Raw genomic sequence first — 4,974 nt, 5'->3', positions numbered from 1 at the left:
ATCCAAATATGGAAATAAATTTGTACGTTTCTTTCCAGCCTTGAGTCTGTCCCCAGTAAGTGCCTCAGGCTACAGTGTCTAATGACCTTAAGAAAGTGGGCAGGAAACATATATACAAGGGGAAGCGGCAACATGTAGGGGATAGAGCATGGTCCTAGGAGTCAGACGGTCATGGGTTCTTATCCTGGCTCTGCCACATTTCTGCTGTGTGGCCTTGGGCAAATCACTTCCTCATCCTGAACTGACTTCACAAAATGTAATTGGTTGCAATGCCTCAGGTATTCTATTCTGAATATGCAGAATGTTTGAAACTCAAACTGAAATTATGGTAGGCTAGTGGTTTTGTTTATTTTTTTCCCAAAAAGTCAGGGGAAAAAGCAAAAATAACATTGTTTGAACATTTCATTTCTCTCAAACTCACCTGATCACTGGGCTTTGTTCTCATCTCTCTGGAGGCCAACCTTCTTGCTCAACCCCTCATCCCTACATGGAACACCCACATCCTTCAGCTCTTTCAGATGGAATTCCTCCTAATTAATCAATCAATAATCAGTGGTATTTACTGAGCTTTTAATATGCACAGAAAGCACTGTTAATTGCATGGGGGAGTACAGTACAATAGAGTTGGCAGACAGGTTTCCCACCCACAATGAGTTTACGGTCTAGAGGGGGAGAAAGATATTTAATGAAAAAATAATTTATAATGCATAATTTAAAAATAAAATTTCTTCCCTTTATTCATCCCACCCTCATCCCAAAGAACTTACAAATTTACCTGATTTATTATTTTTTTTATTAATGTCTGCCTCCTCATCTAGACTGTAAATTCCTTGTGGGCAGGGACTATGCCTACCAACTACTTCGTATTGTACTCTCACAAGTGCGTGTATCCACCCCAGTTCTTAGTACAGTACCCGGCACATAGTAAGCACTTAAAAAAATTGTCCTGTCTTATGCCAAGTCATTTTCGACTGATAGCGACACCACAGACACATCTCTCCCAGAACGTCCCGCCCTCCACCTGCAATCGTTCTGGTAGTGGATCCATAGAGTTTTCTTGGTAAAAATACGGAAGTAGTTTACCATTGCCGGCTTCTGTGCAGTAAACTCGAGTCTCCATCCTCTACTCTCTCCCATGCCACTGCTGCCCAGTATGGGTGAGTTTGACTTGTAGCAGATGGCCTTCCACTCACTAGCCACTGCCCAAGCTAGAAATGGAATGGGTAGGCCTCTGCTTGACTCTCCCTCCCATAGCTGAGACTGGTAGAGTACTGGAAACTCTCCAGGTGTGACCCTGAGGGGTGACTTAACAAATAATAATAATAATGTTGGTATTTGTTAAGTGCTTACTATGTGCAAAGCACTGTTCTAAGCGCTGGGGTAGACACAGGGAAATCAGGTTGTCCCACGTGGGGCTCACAGTCTTCATCCCCATTTTACAGATGAGGGAACTGAGGCACAGAGAAGTTAAGTGACTTGCCCACAGTCACACAGCTGACAAGTGGCAGAGTTGGGATTCGAACTCATGACCTCTGACTCCAAAGCCCATGCTCTTTCCACTGAGCCAACAAATGCCATACCAGAATTATTATAATAATTACTACTATTATCATGAAGTGTGGAGCAGGTTGATGCTATTGATGCCTGTCTACTTGTTTTGTTTTTGTTTTGTTTTGTCTTGTCGTCTGTCTCCCCCTTCTATACTGTGAGCCCATTGTTAGACAGGGATTGTCTCTATCTTTTGCCAAATTGTACTTTCCAAGCAGTAAATACAGTGTTCTGCATATAGTAAGTGCTCAATAAATATGATTGAATGAATGAATTAGTACAATGCTCTACCTACAGTAAGTGCTCTATAAATATGATTGATTGATTAGTTGATTGATTACTTCTATAATACTCTCCCAAGTGCTTCACAGAGTGAGCTGCATAACTTAGGCACTTATTTAAGATCAGTGTTTGAATGAAGTGGAGTTCACTATCTATGTTCCTCTGGGTGAACTGTGAGAGTGTTAACTAAAGGAAAGGCAAAATGACAATGTCAGGAAATTTTAGCGCTTTGCTGAACTATGTGAAATAGATTAAACTATTCTGGGATCTCTTCTTTCCAGGACACAAGTTTTTTGCTGGTAGAAGTCAGTGCTTGAGGAGCATACCTCTTTCACAGGCCTCTGTAGAAGAATTTGCTGTCCCACGGAAGGGGGTGATTTAAAATCATTCCTTGTCCATCAGAAAAGAGTGACTTAAAACCATTTCTTGCCCTGCTGAAGAATGATATAAACCCTTAGGTACTTGTTCTCAATGCTGGGATGCTCCTTTGGTGATTTGGTTACCCTACTGACTTTATGTTTCTCCCTAAGGACAAACTTACTACAGTTTCAGAAATCCCTGGGGTGAAAAGCCAAATCCCTGAAATTGTTCCGATTTAGTTGAGTGGTTGCAACTGTGGAAGTAAATGGAAATGTGCTAGCACCGATAAACAGAAGAATAAAAGTGAAGTTAAAAACAAAAATAAGTTACAAATTATCTGTTACAAATTAAATAAACCAGCATTGCAATTGTTACAATCATAATAGTAACAAAACCATAGCAATTGTTACAATAAACAAACCAAGACGACATTTGTTACAATTAGAAAATAAACAGATCCAGAATGCACACTGATCCAGGCAAGAATCCTTGGTTATGAGAGATGAATGAATGAATCAATCAGTCAATCAGTGGCATTCATTGCGCATTGTCTCAGTACAAAGCACTGTGCTATATGTTTGGGAAAGTGTAATACAATAGAGTCAGTAGCACGTTCCCTATCCACAAGGAGCTTACAGGCTAGAGGGGAAGAGAGATATTAATATTAATTAATAATTTATAGATAGGTACATAAGAGTTAGTTACGGGGCTGAGGGTGGAGTGAATTTCAAGTGCTTAAAGGGTACAGAGCCAAATGCACAGGTGACACAGAGGGAGAGGGAGTAGAAGAAAAAAGGAATTAATTGGCAAAGGCCTCTTGCAGGAGGTATCATTTTCATAGGACTTTGGAGATGGGGAGAGTAGCAGACGTTGTTTATGGAGGTGGAGAGACCTCCAGGCCGGAGGGAGGACATGGACAAGGGCTTGGTGGTGAGATAGATGGGATCCAAATATAAAAAGTAGATTGGCTTTTGAGTTAAGTGGGCCGGCAGGGTGAAGTAGGAGATCTATGAGGCAAGGTAGGGAAGAAAGAGCTCATTGAGTGGAAGGAATTTCCATTTGATATGGAGGTGGATAGGCAAATAACTAGAGATTCTTGAGGAGTGGAAGATGTGACTGAATTTATTTTAGAAAAATGATTTGGGCAGGAGAGTGAAGTACAGCCTGGAGAGGGGAGAAACAGAAGGCAGTCAGTCAATTGTATTTATCGATCACTTACTCTATGCAGAGCACTGTATTAGGCGCTTGGAAGAGTACACTATAACAGTATAACAGACACATTCCCTGTCTACAATGAGCTTATAGTCTAGAGGCAGGAAGGTCAGCGAAGAGGGTAATGAAGTTGTCAACCTGGGATAGGATAAGTGCTTGGATCAGTTTGGTAGCAAGTTCAACAATCTAAATTCTATCTGAATATAAAAGCTAATTGAAGAGGGTTCAAGATGATGCATTAGCTGAAAGACCTCTCTGGTGCTTTAATGGTGACTGGAAAAGACATTTGCCTTGTTCCCTGTGTTCTTATGGCTCATCCTGAAGCTGATCTTTCAAGGGCAGGAAAGGACAAGGAAAGGACAAAGAGAAGTAATAGTATTTATTTAACTGTGTAATGTTCCACACTAAGCTTTGGGGAAAGGATAGTGTCAATCCATCAGTGGTATTTATTGAGTGCTGACGATGTGTAGAGCACTGTACTAAATGAAAACATAAAGAAGAAACTAGTCCCCTGCCCACAAGAAGCTTACACACAAACGAGGGTTGTGGTAATGACTTCGGATAAAGAGTTGACACACACATATACAGATAGAGTAACCAGAATAAATAATTGAATAAGGATGATTACCAAAATAGTGTTTGGGAATATGTAAAAACATAAATCGGAGATAGATGGGTTTGTACAACCCATCTCCTCTCTAGGCAATTGGGCACGGACTAAGGGAATCCGATTTTCCTTTCTTAATTTTAAAATTGTGAAATGGAATGTTCTTCCTGCACAGGGTCTAAAATCCATAGAAAAGATACTATAGTATGGAGGTAGTAACGCCGAATAGAAAGCCCGTGGGACTAGGAGTCGAGGTATCTGGGTTCTAATCTCAGATCTGCCACTTGCCTGATGTTTATCCTTGGACAAGTCACTTTACTTCTTCTTGCCTCAGTTTCCATAACTGCAAAATGAGGATTCGATACCCATTCTCCCTCCTACAAAGACTGTGAGCCTAGTGCAGGACAGACAGTATGTCCAATTTGATTGTCTTGTATCCACCACACAAACACATACCATAGGGCTTAGTAAATACAATGATTCCACCAAATCAGGGCATTTTTTAAACCTTTGTGTTTCCAATGTGTTTCTTTTACATTATTTTCTCTCTCAGATGTTTCAAAGTAAATCAAAAAACAAAGCAAAACAAAAAAAAAACCCCAAATTATCGAGGTGACTGAACTGTAGGAAGACAGTTTAGGAGGAAAAGGGTATTTGACCCTGTGGAGGCTGGGAAGAAAGAAAAACAGCAGGGTGATTTTACTTTAAAGTTCCTCAAGAAAATAGTTTTAACATCCCAGTTCCTCCTGCAGCCTAATAAGATGTCAAATAATTACATTTAGCTCTGAAACAGTTTGGGTCAGATGGGTATTTTTGGAGTTCACCAAAGCCAAATTTCAGTTGGGACACATTCTGCTCTGGGGAGGAGTCCTGGAGTTCAGCAGAGAGATATTTTCTTATGTGTCAGGCCAGGAAAACATTGGATGAACCAATGTCTGTTAGACCTATTTTACCTCCTGACAACC

At 40.6% G+C, this 4,974-nt stretch overlaps 1 non-coding gene across 1 annotated transcript; it reads right to left on the bottom strand.

The window, feature by feature from the left end:
• Nucleotides 1-1,166: 1,166 nt before the first annotated feature.
• On the bottom strand, nt 1,167-1,304 carry LOC114814936. The gene has a single exon (XR_003762731.1). It is a non-coding gene; the product is annotated as a small nucleolar RNA SNORA7 (small nucleolar RNA).
• Nucleotides 1,305-4,974: the final 3,670 nt, after the last annotated feature.

Source organism: Ornithorhynchus anatinus, chromosome 10, assembly GCF_004115215.2.
Source record: "Ornithorhynchus anatinus isolate Pmale09 chromosome 10, mOrnAna1.pri.v4, whole genome shotgun sequence".
Lineage (NCBI taxonomy): Eukaryota > Metazoa > Chordata > Mammalia > Monotremata > Ornithorhynchidae > Ornithorhynchus > Ornithorhynchus anatinus.
The sequence above is the reverse complement of the archived record's forward strand: the minus strand, read 5'-3'. Positions and strand labels throughout refer to the sequence as shown.